We start from the raw sequence: 17,188 nt of genomic DNA, 5'->3' as shown, positions 1-17,188 counted from the left end.
GGCTGGAATGGGATAAGGCTGAAAACTGCACGACAAGGGGGATGGGTTATTTCCCAGACAGAGAGTATCTGGGGCAGTGGGGAGGTCCCACATTAACAGCAAACACCGTGTCTGCCACTGATTCCCTTTATTTACAGTGAGAGGGCTGTGCCTCCCTTCCCAGAGCACACACCTGTGAGCACCTGCTCCATTTTGAGGGAGGTGACTGGGAATATTCCGAGGAAGCTACTCTGGGGGTGGAAACTTTGTCCTAGGTACCTGAGAACTGAGGAATCAGAGGATGGGACAAATTTCTCCTGGTCTTACTATGTACTTACAAAACTAAGCTTGGTGACTGTGGACTTGTTTCTTCTTTCTCTCTTCTCCCTGACTGCCTGTCCTCTTTCTGGTGCTGAACTTGTTAGTCTGAAGGACCAGCCGTCGATGTGGTTTCCACAGCCCTGCTCAGGCTGTTTCAGCCTCCCCTTCCCTACATAAACCCCGTGAGCCCCGTCCCCACATTCGCTCCCAACATTTCTCCTGTATGTGACCCCAGGCCTCTTGTCTGTCTTTTCCCTTCTTGTATATCTGCATCAGGCTATCTCTTCTTTGAAGATTTCTCTCACCACTCTGGGTGTTGCAGACATTAATTATACCAGCTGTTTGGGGTTTATCCTTCCCCACCGGGTATCTATAAACCAAAGAGGCGGTGTTAAGACTTTGTCTCCTGGAGGTGATGAGCCTGATCTGAGTCCTGCTTCTGTCCCTGGAAGTATAATCCTGGATATGACAGTTCACCCCTCTGAGCCTCAGCTTCTCGTGGAAGACTTGAACTTACCTCATTAATCATGAGGATTAAACATGATTCAAAGCTGTTAAAAGATCTTATCATGGTGGCAGTGGATAGAAAGCACTCAGGAGGAGTTACTTGCTATCATTGTTGCTGTTATTATTATTTTGATAGACACGTCATGTCCTGACGTCGTCATAAGGTCCTCGAGAGCTTCCTTGTATCTACCAGGGCACCTGGACCTGCGCCTACAGGTGATCTTCGGTGAGGGGGGTGGGCGTTGAGGATAGCACAGGCCTCATCTCCTCCCACTGCTGACCCTTCGGCTTCTAGAACAAGATATTTGGCAGCCCAGAGGCCCCGCTGAGGTTCTTGGCAAATAAACAATAGCATGTTCTTTAGGAAGCAAATAAGGTGACTTTCCATCGACCTGCAGTTTCCTGTGTGTGTGTGTGTGTGTGTGTGTGTGTGTGTGTGTGTGTGTGGTGGAGGGTCGTGAGTGTGGCAAAGAGACGAGGGCTTGCAGAGGTGGGGTGAACAACAGGAAGCTGGTTTCCCCTTTGTCCTGTAGCTTGCTGTTTTTGGAGGCCACATGGTTTAGGGGAAAGAGGACAATGTTAGAGTCAGAAGGCCAGGGATTTGGGGGCCCAGTTCTGCCACTTGCCAGCTATGTAAGACTGGGAGATTCACAGTCTTTGGGGGCTGAAGTCTCCGCACCTGTAAAGCTGTGCTATTGTACTTCTCAGGGCTGTGGAGGAATCCACTGAGGTAGTCCCTTGTACTGGCTGTGTGAAAAGTGACACAAATATTAGCTGTTGTAATGGGACATGTCCTGATTGCATTAGTGTAGCTCAGTGATTTCCTTTTTCTTTGCCTTCCTGCCGTGTTCTTCTCTGTCTCTTTATTTGCCCTCTCTCTCCGTCTCCTTCTTCCATTGCTGGGGCAGATCTTTAGTCTGGAAGGAAACAGCAGAGGGAGTGGAGCTCCAGATCTCTGGCTGGGTCCTCTGCGCTGCTCTCACTTGGAACATTTCCCTCACACCTTTCAGACTGCTCAGGGATGAAGTGGTATGATCCAAGTCTGTGCTCAGAGTTCCTTCTCCCCTCATGCGCATTCCTCAGTGTTACCCTTATCTCCCAGCTAGAGCATGTATTTGTTTGGGAGAAAAGATTATGGTTTGTATGGCTTTGTACAAAGGTGGGAACATGGTAAGCAGTTAGTGATTGTTTCCTCAGGGGCACTGCTTGCTGGGGATGGATGAGAAAAATGGGACAAATATCCATATAGCCTGTGGATCAGTAGCCCCTGGAGGGCACGCTTGAGTGGTGGCCCAAAGGGACATGGGCTCAGGCTTCTGACCTCTCTTTTGCCTAGAGTATAGACTTGAGAGGTGGTCTCCAGGATGGAGAGGTGGGTGAGATCTGGCGGTGACTCGACAGGCCAACACTTGTGTTTTGTTTGTTTGTTTTTTTAAATATAAGCAGAAACCATCCTATTGCTATTTAATAATTAATGAAGATATGTGTTTATAAAGACTAATGCAGAAAAAATATTTAATAAAAAATACATATCTTTTCAAGAGAAACAGCTATAAATAGATATAAAAATAAGAGAACTAAATTATGAATAACTTCATCCTACTAAATTTGGAAACTCTATATGAAATGAGAACATTTAGAGAACACTATTAAATGCCTGTGTTGGTTAAAGGAGACACAGAAAAAACTTGAATAAACAGGTAAGCATCAAAAATAGAAATAGCAATCAAAGACCTCCTCTCCAAAAAGGCATCTGGCTCAGACAGTTTTACAGTCCACTTCTAGCAACCTCAAAATAGAAAACAACAAAAGCTGCCCCACTCATTTTTGAGTTGAATATAATCTTTATTCTAAAATTGGATGATGGCAATACAAGAAAAGAAAATTACCGACCTCTTTTGCTTATGATTACAGATATAAAAATCCTAGATAAAATATTGTAGCTTATCAACTGTTAGTAGTTAAAAATATAAATATATTGTCATTTGGGAGGTTTATTCAGAAATAAAAGAATAATTCAACATGATAATATAATCAACACATTAATAGACTAAAGGAGAAAAAAAATCACATAATTATCTTAGTAGATTCAGAAAGGCATTTAATAAAGCTCAATACCTGTTTGTAATGAAAAACTTAAAGCACAAATTACACTTAGTGGAGAAAGATGCATTCCATTTAAGGTCAGAGAGACAAGATAAGGACCTCCATTATCATTCACTAGTGGGCATTCACTAGCCCAGCACAATACTGGGCTTCCTAGCCAAGACTATAAATAAAGAAAAAGAAATTAGAGGTGTGAATTAGAGGGGAAGGAATGAAACTCTCATTATTTGCAGATAATGTGATCATTATACAGCAAAAGCAACAGATTGAACTATTAGAATTAAGCAAGGCTGTCAGATGCAAGATCAGCTTACGAATATCAATGGAATTTCTCAACACCAGCAAAAACAGATTAGAAAATATAATTTAAAAAAGAATAATATTCATGGCAGCAACCAAAACTATAAAATATTTGAGGATTAACAAAAAATAGATAAGACTTCTATAGAAGAAATATTGAGTCTTAAAAGCTATAAAAGGAAGTCAGAAGAAATGGTCAGAGTAATTTCTATGTATTTGAGTGGGATGACCATATAACATTATGTTTATTCTCTCCAAATTAACTTATAAAGTCAAGACAATCCCAAGAAAATTCCAGAGGGATTATTTTTTAGGAGTTTGACAAATGTGTTTTAAAAGTTGTATGGAAAAGTAAGTGTTCCTGAATAACTCACAAGTTTGCAAAAGGAGAATGAAGAGAGAGATCTTACCCTATCAGATATGGATACATTACTAGCTGTAATGTGGCAAGAAAACAGAGAAACAGAGCAGTGTAACAGAGAGCTCAGCAGCAGACCATGTGTATAAAGGAACTTCTGAAATGATAAAGATGAGCTGCTAACAAAATTGGATCCTGTGGCCAATTCGATTCCCAAAGATGATTGCAACATTCCCTCTGCTCCCACATATGCTTTTTTACAATGTGACTTTGACACTTTTCCCATTGAAAGGTGGCTTATATGTTTCCTCCCTTGATTCTGGGCAGGTTTTGAGTACAGTGGAAGTAATGCTTAGTGATTTCTGAAGCTGGATGATATAAAGTGGTACAGCCTTTGCCTTTTTTCTTTTTTTCTTGGAACTTAGCCACCATAATGTGAGGAAGCCCGAACAATCTGTGACAATCAAGGGGCAAGTGGGAAGGAACTGCAGCCTCCAGCCCTCAGCCTTGGTTGAACTCCCAGCTGACAGCCAGCCATATGAACTTGCCAGCCGTAAGTGAGCCATCTTGAAAACACATCCTTCAGCCCCAGGCAAGTCATCTCAGCTGCCACTCCTCGGCACAAAGATGAATCATCCTTGCTGATCCCTACCTACAATGCAGGTATGTGAGCAAAATAAATGGTTGTTTTAGTTTCAAGCCACTACATTTTAGAGCATTTTGCTATACATTGTTTTTTTAAACAGCTCTCTGGCTCACACCACATACAGATATTGACTCTACATCATTAAAGGTAAAACAGGGCTTCCTTGGTGGCGCAGTGGTTGGGAGTCTGCCTGCCGATGCAGGGAACATGGGTTTGTGCCCCGGTCTGGGAGGATCCCGCATGCTGCAGAGCGGTTGGGCCCGTGAGCCATGGCCTCTGAGCCTGCGTGTCCGGAGCCTGTGCTCCGCAATGGAAGAGGCCACAGCGGTGAGAGGCCCGCATACTGCAAAAACAAACAAACAAACAAACAAAAAAGGTAAAACAATACAGTTTGTAAAACATTATGTAGGAGAACATCTTGGGACATAGGAATGGGGAAAGATTTCTTAAGCAAAACCTCAACTGCACAAATCATAACTGAAAAATCGGTGAATTTAACTAAATAGAAATTAAATAATTCTGCCCAATGGGGAATTGATAAAGTTAACAGACAGATAATAGTTTGGAAGAAGATATTTGTAAAGTATCAAATTCTAAGGGTCTAATATTTGAAATTTACAAGGAGCTGTTGCAAATCAATAAGAAAAAGATAGGAACCTCTATGAAAAAGTGGGCAAAGGGATAGAATTTGGGTAGTTCACAAGGAAACCCACTTGACTAAAAAGCATATGAAGATGTTAAAACTCACTAGTAATTAGAGAAATAAAAATAATAAGATATTATGTTATACCCATCAGGCTGGCAGCACTTGGAAAGCTGAGAGTATTAGTGTCCTAAGGCAGCTGTATCAAAGTACAAAAGACCAGGTGGCTTAAATAACATAGATTTATTATCTCCTAGTTCTGGAAGCTAGAAGTTCAAAATCAAGGTGTTGGCAGGGCTGGTTCCTTCTGAGGGCTGTGAGGGAGTATCTGTTCCATCCCTTTCTCCTTGCTTCTGGTGGTTTGCTGGCAACCTTTAGGCATTACTTGGCTTAGAGATGCATCACTCCAATCTCTGCCTTCATCTTCACATGACATTCTCCCCACATGTTTCTCTTTACATTGTCTGTGTATGTCTGTCTCTGTGTCCAAATTTCCCCTTTTTATAAGGACATCAGTCATATTGGATTAGAGCCCACCCTAATGACTTTATCTTAACTTGACTGCATCTGCAAAGACCTTATATCCAAGTATGGCCACATTCTGAGCTACTGGGGGCTAGCTCTTCAACATGTTTTTTGGGGACACATTTCAATCTATAACACTGAGTATTGCTCAGTATTGGTGAGGATGTGAGCCCCAGAAACCCTCAGGCATGGTTGGTTAGAGAAGGGATGGGGGCAGCTTCTTTAGGGAGCACCCTGGCAGTACTTGCACTCACACCACATGATTTAACTTTCCTGCTCCTGGGCATATGTGCCTGAGAATTTCCCACATAGATCTGTAAGGAATCTGTATGAGAATGTTCATCGCAGCATTGTTGAGGGAGTGGGGAGCTGGAAGCCTCCTGGTTGTCCATCCTTAGGGTCTGGATATGTAAAATCTAGTGGCTACAGATTATGGAATACTTCGCAGCATTTAGGAGAAATGGACTAGATGCATGCTTGTCAATATGAATAAATCTTGAAAACATCAGGGATAGATAATATCTAAAACCTGAGAACATACCATTTCTATATATTAAAATACATGCATGGAAGAAAACAGTCAAAGAATACATACATACAGACACAAAAAATTGTTGTGTATTGTAGGGAGGGAAGTTGGGCTGGGGAATGGAGATGAAAGGAAATTATAAAAAAGTGAGAGGAGAAGAGTTGTGTATGGACACAAAGCAATAATGTTTTGTGAACTGAGGAATCTGATCAGCCCACCTTCAGTCCTAACACACAAACACCTCCCCACTAAATACTCTACTTGCACTAACAATGCTTGCCTTGGGAGATGTTTTCTCATGTTACTGCTCTTATTCTGTTTGAAAATACTTTCCTCCTGTAGGGAGTCTTAGAATCTTAGGGTTGGAACAGCTCTTCCCTTCAATAGCATCTCCTTGTTGAGTGAGATATAAGAGAAGCAAGATGCACTTCCTGTCTTCAGGCCAATTCATCTAGATGGGGAGAAAACATGCTCAAGAAACAATTAGATAATGACCCAAGACAGTGCGTAATTAAGTGTAAAGATGAATGGGGCAAGCCTGCGACCAGCAAAGGCAGAGGTGCTGCTGGGGAAGAACAGGATATCTGCTCAGGATAAAAACAGACATATGGCATTTTATTGACTTCAGAAGAATTTAAGTGGAGCCACAGGATTTCCCTGGCCCCTGAGCTTGCTGCCCGTTGCCAGGAGTTGTGGATTTCCAACTGTGCTGCCAGGAGGCTCAGAGGTTGCCCTGACCTGCCTCTGGTGAAGGCGGCCAGCAGGAGGGAGGTGCTCTGAATTTACCACCGAGCTTCAACCAGATTTGTTTTACATGAATCCAGGGCTCTAGATTAAGATGTTGCCTGAAGACAATTTTTCCGTGTTAAAAATTTTGAAGGCTTCCCTGGTGGTGCAGTGGTTGAGAGTCTGCCTGCTAGTGCGGGGGATGCGGGTTCAAGCCCTGGTCTGGGAGGATCCCACATGCCGTGGAGCAACTAGGCCTGTGAGCCACAACTACTGAACCTGCGCATCTGGAGCCTGTGCTCTGCCACAAGAGAGGCCGCGATAGTGAGAGGCCCGTGCACCGCGATGAAGAGTGGCCCCCGCTTGCTACAACTAGAGAAAGCCCTCTCACAGAAAGGAAGACCCAACACAGCAAAAATAAATAAATAAATAAATAAACTCTTACCCCCAACATCTTCTAAAAAAAATTTTTTTTTTTGAAAACTAGAGGCCTACAGAATAAAGTCCCAGTGGCTCAGTGGGTGTACGGGGCCCAGCCTCCCTGATCTGGCTCTCACTGACCTTGTGGGCCTCTTCTGATCCCCAAAACTGTAATTTTCTGGAGATCTCCTTGTTCTTACTCAGCCTCTGTCTGCTGAGAGAATTCCTCGCATCTTTCAAGGTATAGCTCAAGTGTCTTTTTCTCTTTGGACCCCCTCCTCATCAATCAACATCCCCCAATCAGAGCACATCCCTTCCCCTCTTATTAAAACACTCACTACACATGGTGCTGTGATTGTCTTTGCATCAGGCTATGAGCATCCCATCCCAAAGGTTGAAGGCTAACTTCTCCATCTTTGCAGCTTCAGCATCCAGAAAGGTACCTGGCACATAATAAGTGATAAGTGAACACCTACTGAGGGAATGTGTGACTGATACATGTGTGCCTCTTACATTTTTAAAGACTTAAAAACCCTAAGAAGATTATGTGGCAGAGACTGTATGTGGCTTGTAAAGCCTAAAATATTAACTGCCTGACCCTTTACAGAAAAATTTGCTGCCCCTTGGGACTCTATCAGAAGACACAATGCCAAGGTCGTGGGATTCTATAGGCTGTGAAGACCCGACAGCACTGGTTAACACCTACTAGTTGACACTTAGCTAAAATAATGGCTCTTATTATGTGCCAGGCACTGTTCTAAGCACTCTACATATATTAACACATTTAATTCTCCTCTAAATCCTATGAGGTAGGTACTATTACAAGCCCCATTTTACCGAGGAGGAAAATGAGGCACAGGAAGTTTGACTTGGCCAAGGCCCCGCAGTGGCTTTTCTTTATTTTATTTTTTAAAAATTTAATTTAATTTATTTTTTATACAACAGGTTCTTATTAGTTACCTGTTTAATACATATTAGTGTATACATGTCAATCCCAATCTCCCAATTCATCACACCACCACCACCACCCCCTGCCGCTTTCCCCCCTTGGTGTCCATACCTTTATTCTCTACTTCTGTGTCTCAATTTCTGCTCTGCAAACAGGTTCATCTGTACCATTTTCTAGGTTCCACATATATGTGTTAATAACTATATTTGTTTTTCTCTTTCTGACTTACTTCACTCTGTATGACAGTCTCTAGATCCATCCACGTCTCGACCCAATTTCATTCCCTTTTATGGCTGAGTAATATTCCATTGTAGGTATGTACCACAACTTCTTTACCCATTCGTCTGTCGATGGGCATTTAGGTTGTTTCCATGACCTGGCTATTGTAAATAGTGCTGCAATGAACATTGGGGTGCATATGTCTTTTTGAATTATGGTTTTCTCTGGGTATATGCCCAGTACTGGGATTGCTGGGTCATATGGTAATTCTGTTTTTAGTTTTTTAAGGAACATCCATGCTGTTCTCCATAGTGGCTGTATCAATTTACATTCCCACCAACAGTGCAAGAGGGTTTCCTTTCCTCCACACCCTCTCCAGCATTTGTTGTTTGTAGATTTTCTGATGATGCCCATTCTAACTGGTGTGAGGTGATACCTCATTGCAGTTTTGATTTGCATTTCTCTAATAATTAGTGATGTTGAGCAGCTTTTCATGTGCTTCTTGGCCATCTGTATGTCTTCTTTGGAGAAATGTCTATTTAGGTCTTCTGCCCATTTTTGGATTGGGTTGTTTTCTTAATATTGAGCTGCATGAGCTGTTTATATATTTTGGAGATTAATCCTTTGTCCGATGATTCATTTGCAAATATTTTCTCCCATTCTGAGGGTTGTCTTTTCGTCTTGTTTGTAGTTTCCTTTGCTGTGCAAAAGCTTTTACGTTTCACTAGGTCCCATTTGTTTATTTTTGTTTTTATTTCCATTACTCTAGGAGGTGGATCAAAAAATACCTTGCTGTGATTTATGTCAAAGAGTGTTCTTCCTACGTGTTCCTCTAAGAATTTTATAGTGCCCAGTCTTACATTTAGGTCTCTAATCCATTTTGAGTTTATTTTTGTGTATGGTGTTAGGGAGTGTTCTAATCTCATTCTTTTACATGTAGCTGTCCAGTTTTCCCAGCACCACTTATTGAAGAGACTATCTTTTCTCCGTTGTATATCCTTGCCTCCTTTGTCATAGATTAGTTGACCATAGGTGTGTGGGTTTATCTCTGGGCTTTCTATCCTGTTCCATTGATCTATATTCCTGTTTTTGTGCCAGTACCATATTGTCTTGATTACTGTAGCTTTGTAGTATAGTCTGAAGTCAGGGAGTCTGATTCCTCCAGCTCCATTTTTTTTCCCTCAAGACTGCTTTGGCTATTTGGGGTCTTTTGTGTTTCCATACAAATTGTGAAATTTTTTGTTCTAGTTCTGTGAAAAATGCCAGTGGTAGTTTAATAGGGATTGCATTGAATCTGTAGGTTGCTTTGGGTGGTATAGTCATTTTCACAATATTGATTCTTCCAATCCAAGAACATGATATATTTCTCCATCTGTTGGTATAATCTTTAATTTCTTTCATCAGTGTCTTATAGTTTTCTGCATACAGGTTTTTTCTCTCCCTAAGTAGGTTTATTCCTAGGTATTTTATTCTTCTTGTTGCAGTGGTAAATGGGAGTGTTTCCCTAATTCCTCTTTCGGATTTTTCATCATTAGTGTATAGGAATGCAAGAGATTTCTGTGCATTAATTTTGTATCCTGCTACTTTACCAAATTCATTGATTAGCTCTAGTAGTTTTCTGGTGGCATCTTTAGGATTCTCTATGTATAGTATCATGTCATCTGCAAACAGTGACAGTTTTATTTCTCTTTTCCAATTTGGATTCCTTTTATTTCTTTTTCTTCTCTGACTGCCGTGGCTAGGACTTCCAATATGTTGAATAATAGTGGTGAGAGCGCGCGGCGCCCAGGAACCTGGGTCAGACTCAGAAATGGCGGCCTCCACGTTCTACAGCCGGCTGTTGGCTGCCGCCACCCTTAGGAGCCACGGGCCCCGGACGGCGCTACGGGCCGCTGCCCAGGTTCAAAAGATGTTGTGATAAAGGCACAAGTTTTAGCTGGTGGTAGAGGAAAAGGAACATTTGAAAGTGGCCTCAAAGGGGGAGTGAAGATAGTTTTCTCTCCAGAAGAAGCAAAAGCTGTTTCCTCACAGATGACTGGGAAAAGGTTGTTTACCAAGCAAACAGGAGAAAAGGGCAGAATATGCAATCAAGTATTGGTTTGTGAGCGAAGATATCCCAGGAGAGAATACTACTTTGCTATTACAATGGAAAGGTCATTTCAAGGTCCTGTATTGATAGGAAGTTCTCAAGGTGGTGTCAACATTGAAGATGTTGCTGCTGAGACTCCTGAGGTCATAGTTAAAGAACCTATTGATATTGTAGAAGGCATCAAAAAGGAACAAGCTGTCCGGCTTGCACAGAAGATGGGATTTCCAGCCAATATTGTGGATTCTGCAGCAGAAAACATGATCAAGCTTTACAGCCTTTTTCTGAAATATGATGCAACCATGGTAGAAATAAATCCAATGGTAGAGGATTCAGACGGAGCTGTGCTATGTATGGATGCAAAGATCAATTTTGATTCTAATTCAGCTTACCGCCAGAAGAAAATCTTTGACCTACAGGACTGGACCCAGGAAGATGAAAGGGACAAAGATGCAGCTAAGGCAGATCTCAACTACATTGGCCTAGATGGAAATATAGGCTGTCTAGTAAATGGTGCTGGTTTGGCAATGGCCACAATGGATATAATAAAGCTTCATGGAGGGACTCCAGCCAACTTTCTTGATGTTGGTGGTGGTGCCACAGTCCATCAAGTAACAGAAGCATTTAAACTTATCACTTCAGATAAAAAGGTACTGTCTATTCTGGTCAACATCTTCGGAGGAATCATGCGGTGTGATGTTATTGCACAGGGTATAGTCATGGCAGTAAAGGATTTGGAAATTAAAATACCTATTGTGGTACGGTTACAAGGTACACGAGTTGATGATGCTAAGGCACTGATAGCGGACAGTGGACTTAAAATTCTTGCTTGTGATGACTTGGATGAAGCTGCTAAAATGACTTTGTCCTGTGTTTGATGTCTAGTCTCATGGCGCTGTGGTCGGAGGAGATGCTTGATACGATTTCAGTTTTCTTAAGTTTGCCAGGGCTTGACTTGTGGCCCGGGAGGTGGTCTGTCCTGGGGGGTGTTCCATGAGCACTTGAGAGGAAGGTGTGTTCTGCTGTTTTTGGATGGAATGTCCTGTAGATATCAATTGAGTCCATCTTGTTTGGTGTGTCATTTAAAGCTTGTGTTTCCTTGTTTATTTTCGTTTTGGATGATCTGTCCATTGGTGAAGGTGGGGTGTTGAAGTCCCCTACTATGATTGTGTACTGTTGGTTTCCTGTTTTCTGGCTGTTGGCATTTGCCTTGTGTACTGAGGTGCTCCTATGTTGGGTGCATAAATATTTACAACTGTTAAAAAAAAAATAGTGGTGAGAGTAGACATCCTTATGTTGTTCCTGATCTTAAAGGAAAGGCTTTCAGTTTTTCACCATTCAGAATGATGTTTGCTGTGGGTTTGTCATATATGGCCTTTATTATGTTGAAGTAGGTTCCCTCTATGCCCACTTTCTGGAGGATTTTTTTTTATCATAAATCAGTTTTGAATTTTGTCAAAAGCTTTTTCTGCATCTATTGAGATGATCATATGGTTTTTCTTCTTCAATTTGTTAATATGTTGTATCACATTGATTGATTTGCATATATTGGAGATTCCTTGCATCTCTGGGGTAAATCCCACTTATTCATAGTGTATGATCCGTTTAATGTGCTGTTGGATTTTGTTTGCTAGTATTTTGTTGAGGATTTTTGCATCTATATCAGTGATATTGGTCTGTAATTTTCTTTTTTTGTAGTATCTTTGTCTGGTTTTGGTATCAGGGTGATGGTGGCCTCATAAAGTGAATTTGGGAGTTTTCCTTCCTCTGCAATTTTTTGGAAGAGTTTGAGAAGGATGGGTTTTAGCTCTTCACCAGTGAAGCCATCTGGTCCTGGACTTTTGTTTTTTGGAAGATTTTTAATCACAGTTTCAATTTCATTACTTGTGATTGGTCTTTTTATATTTACTATTTCTTCCTGGTTCAGTCTTGGAAGGTTATACCTTTCTAAGAATTCATCCATTTCTTCCAGGTTGTCCATTTTACTGGCATAGAGTTGCTTGTAGTTGTATCTTAGGATGCTTTGTTTTTCTGCCGTGTCTGTTATAACTTCTCCTTTTTCATTTCTAATTTTATTGATTTGAGTCCTTTCTCTCTTTTCGTGATGAGTCTGGCTAATGGTTTGTCAATTTTGTTTATCTTCTCAAAGAACCAGCTTTTAGTTTTATTGATCTTTGCTATTGTTTTCTTTGTTTCTATTTCATTTATTTCTGCTCTGATCTTTATGATTTCTTTCCTTCTGCTAACTTAGGGTTTGTTTCTCTAATTGCTTTAGGTGTAACGTGAGATTGTTTATTTGAGATTTTTCTTGTTTCTTGAGGTAGGCTTGTATAGCTATAAACTTCCCTCTTAGAACTGCTTTTGCTGCCTCCCATAGGTTTTGGATCATCGTGTTTTCATTGTCATTTGTCTCTAGGTATTTTTTGATTTCCTCTTTGATTTCTTTAGTGGTCTCTTGTTATTTAGTAATGTATTGTTTAGCCTCCATGTTTTTGTGTTTTTTAAGTTTTTTTCCCCTGGAATTGATTTCTAATCTCATAGCGTTGTGGTCAGAAATGATGCTTGATATGATTTCAATTTTCTTAAATTAACTGAGGCTTGATTTGTGACCCAAGGTGTGATCTATCCTGGAGAATGTTCCGTGTGCACTTGAGAAGAAAGTGTAATTTGCTGTTTTGGGATGGAATGTCCTATAAATATCAATTAATTCTATCTGGTCTATTGTGTCATTTAAAGCTTGTGTTTCCTTATTAGTTTTCTGTTTGGATGATCTGTCCATTGGGATAAGTGAGGTGTTAAAGTCCCCCAGTATTATTGTGTTACTGTGGATTTCCTCTTTTAGAGATGTTAGCAGTTGCCTTATGTATTGAGGTGCTCCTATGTTGGGTGCATATATATTTATAATTGTTATATCTTCTTCTTGGATTGATCCCTTGATCATTATGTAGTATCCTTTCTTGTCTCTAGTAACATGCTTTATTTTAAAGTCTATTTTATCTGATATGAGTATTGCTACTCCAGCTTTCTTTTGATTTCCATTTGCATGGAATATCTTTTTCCATCCCCTCACTTTCAGTCTGTATGTGTCCCTAGGTCTGAAGTGGGTCTCTTGTAGACGGCATATATATGGGTCTTGTTTTTGTATCCATTCAGGGAGCCTGTGTCTTTTGGTTGCAACATTTAATCCATTTATGTTTAAGGTAATTATCGTTATGTATGTTCCTATTACCATTTTCTTAATTGTTTTGGGTTTGTTTCTGTAGGTCCTTTATTTCTCTTGTGTTTCCCACTTGGAGAAGTTCCTTTAGCATTTGTTGTAGAGCTGGTTTGGTGGTGCTGAATTCTCTTAGCTTTTGCTTGTCTGTAAAGCTTTTGATTTCTCCATCGAATCTGAATGAGATACTTGCCGGGTAGAGTAACCTTGGTTGTTGTTTCTTCCCTTTCATCACTTTTTTTTTTTTTTTTTTTTTAATTTTTTTATTTTTTTTATTTTTATTTTTTTGCTGTATGCGGGCCTCTCACTGTTGTGGCCTCTCCCGTTGCGGAGCACAGGCTCCGGACGCGCAGGCCCAACGGCCATGGCTCACGGGCCCAACCGCTCCGCGGCATGTGGGATCCTCCCAGACCGGGGCACGAACCCGTGTCCCCTGCATCGGCAGGCGGACTCTCAACCACTGCGCCACCAGGGAAGCCCAATCACTTTAAGTATATCTTGACACTCTGTTCTGTCTTGTAGAGTTGCGGCTGAGAAATCAGCTGTTAACCTTATGGGAGTTCCCTTGTATGTTATTTTTCGTTTTTCCCTTGCTGCTTTCAATAATTTTTCTTTGTCTTTATTTTTTGCTAATTTGATTACTGTGTGTCTCGGCAAGTTTCTTCTTGGGTTTACCCCGTATGTGGCTCTCTGAGCTTCCTGGACTTGGGTGGCTATTTCCTTTCCCACGTTAAGGAAGTTTTCAAGTATAATCTCTTCAAATATTTTCTCCAGTCCTTTCTCTCTGTCTTCTCCTTCTGGGACCCCTATAATGCGAATGTTGTTGCATTTAATGTTGTCCCAGAGGTCTCATAGGCCGTCTTCATTTCTTTTCATTCCTTTTTCTTTAGTCTGTTCCACAGCAGTGAATTCCACCATTCTGTCTTCCAGGTCACTTATCTGTTCTTCTGCCTCAGTTTTTCTGCTATTGATTCCTTCTAGTGTATTTTTCATTTCAGTTATTGTATTGTTCATCTCTGTTTGTTTGTTCTTTAATTCTTCTAGATCTTTGTTAAACATTTCTTGCATCTGCTTGATGTTTGCCTCTGTTCGTTTTCTGAGGTCCTGGATCATCTTCACTACCATTATTCTGAATTCTTTTTCTGGAAGATTGCCTATCTCCATTTCATTTAGTTGTTTTTCTGGGGTTTTATCTTATTCCTTCATTTGGTACATAGCCCTCTGCCTTTTCATCCTGTCTTTCTGTGAATGTGGTTTTTGTTCTACAGGCTTCAGGATTGTAGGTCTTCTTACTTTTGCTGTCTGCCCTCTGGTGGATGAGGCTATCTGAGAGGCTTGTGGAAGTTTCCTAATGGGAGGGAGTGGTCTCTTGGTGGCTTTTTCTTAAGTGGATCTGAGAATTAGCAGAGTATGGTGGTCAAGAAGAATGTTCTTGTAGCCTCCAGTCTGGTCTGACTCTCGGCTCCGCAACTTACCTGAGGGTCTAGGTGTAAAGTGCTCAGCTATTACAGCATGGGGACGAGATAAGTGCTCCTTCTTATTATTGTGATGCTGCAGAAGTCACACTGACAAATACCTCCTGTTACTCTAATGGAGTAGAGAATATGATTCACTACAGTTGGTGAAAAGCAGTCAGATTGGGAGGAGAATGGTGCCCCCCAGAGCTCTGTGCCTGTGCGGGACACAGTCATAGTTACTGAGTGTGGTATATAAGTGAAGGGGGTATGGAGTGAATGGGGGTAGTGATAGGGTAAGGAAGTAGGATCTGTGCGTGTGTGTGCATGGACACATGTGTGCATACATGTGATGGGGAGAGAGGGAGAATATGGGAGAAAGAGTGTGTGTATGTGTTCAGCCTTTAATGTAATTGTAAAACTTGAGAGGCAGAATGAGATGTCTAAGGAGGGTTGATTGGGAAGATTTCTGGGTGAAATCCTGAGTGAGCAGGAGAGCCCTAATCAGCAGCTGCTTTAACCCCCTCCTGTCTGGGCAGGGAACAGAGACGCCTGAGGGTGGCCTACATGCAGATGCAGGGCTAAAACCAAAGCTGAACCCCAGGAGCTGTGCAAACAAAGAAGAGAAAGGGAAACTTCTCTGTGCAGCTTCAGAAGCAGCAGATTAAATCCCCGCAATCGACTTGATAAACCCTGCATCTGTGGAATACCTGAATAGACAATGAATGTTCCCAAAATTGAGGCAGTGGACTTTGGGAACAACTGTAGACCTGGGGTTTGCTTTCTGCATCTGATTTGTTTTTGGTTTTATGTTTATCTTAGTTTAGTTTTAGTGCTTGTTATCATTGGTTGATTTGTTTATTGGTTTGGTTGCTCTCTTACTTTCATTTTTTCTCTTTGTGTGTGTGTATGTGTGTGTGTGTGTGTGTGTGTGTGTTTCTTTGTATGATTTTTTCTGTTTAGGTTTGCTTTTACCATTTGTCCAAGGGTTCTGTCTGTTTGTCATTTTTGTTTTGCTGTTTTAATTTTTGTTTGTTTGTTTTTTCTTTTTATGAGTGTGTGTATGTATGTTTCTTTGTGTGATTTTGTATGTTTAGTATTGCTTTTACCATTTGTTTTGGGGTTCTATCTGATCTTTTTTTTTTCTCTTCCTATTCTTCTGAGCCATGTGGCTGGCAGGGTCTTGGTGTTCCGGCCAGGTGTCAGGCCTGAGCCTCCGATGTGGGAGAGCTGACTCCAGGACACTGGTCCATGAGAGACCTCCTAGGCCCATGTAATATTAGTCGGTGAGAGCTCTCCCAGAGATCTCTGTCTCAACACTAAGACTGAGCTCCTCCCAATGGCCAGCAAGCTCCAGTGCTGGATGCCCCATGCCAAACAACTAGCAAGACAGGAACACAACCCCACCCATTATCAGAGAGGCTGCCTAAAGTCATACTAAGTCCACAGACACCCCAAACACACCACCAGACGTGGCCCTGCCCACCAGGAAAACAAGATGCAGCCCCACCCACCAGAATTCAGGCACCAGTCCCCCCCACCAGGAAGCCTACACAAGCCACTAAACCAACCTCACCCACTGGGGGCAGACACCAAAAACAATGGGAACTATGAACCTGCAGCCTGTGAAACGGAGACCCCAAACGCAGTAAGTTAAAGAAAATGAGAAGACAGAGAAATATGCAGCAGATGAAGGTGAAAACCCACTAGGCCAAAGAAATGAAGAGGAAATAGGCAGTCTACCTGAAAAAGAATTCAGAATAATGATAGAAAAGATGATCCAAAATCTTGGAAATACAATGGAGGAAATACAAGAAACGTTTAACAAGGACCTAGAAGAACTAAAGGGCAAACAAACAATGATAAACAACACAATAAATGAAATTAAAAATACTACAGAAAGAATCAATAGCAGAATAACTGAGGCAGAAAAACTCATAAGTGACCTGGAAGATAGAATAGTGGAAATAACTACAGCAGAGCAGAAGAAAGAAAAAAAAGAATGAAAAGAACTGAGGACAGTCTCAGAGACCTCTGGGACAACATTAAATGCACCAACATTCTAGTTATAGGGGTCCCAGAAGAAAAGAGAAAAAGAAAGGGTCTGAGAAAATATTTGAAGAGATTATAGCCGAAAACTTCCCTAACATGGGAAAGTAAATAGTCAGTCAAGTCCAGGAAGAACACAGAGCCCCATACATGATAA

The 17,188-nt window shown here is 41.3% G+C and overlaps 1 pseudogene across 1 annotated transcript; it reads left to right on the top strand.

The window, feature by feature from the left end:
- Window positions 1-10,038: 10,038 nt before the first annotated feature.
- Window positions 10,039-11,192, top strand: LOC308627580 (succinate--CoA ligase [ADP-forming] subunit beta, mitochondrial-like; annotated as a pseudogene). Its single transcript has one exon. The product of its transcript is annotated as a succinate--CoA ligase [ADP-forming] subunit beta, mitochondrial-like (transcript).
- The last annotated feature ends 5,996 nt before the right edge of the window (window positions 11,193-17,188 follow it).

Source organism: Mesoplodon bidens, assembly GCF_964165515.1.
Source record: "Mesoplodon bidens genome assembly, chromosome: 14".
Taxonomy (NCBI): Eukaryota; Metazoa; Chordata; class Mammalia; order Artiodactyla; family Ziphiidae; genus Mesoplodon; species Mesoplodon bidens.
This window is presented reverse-complemented; position numbering and strand designations above follow the sequence as displayed.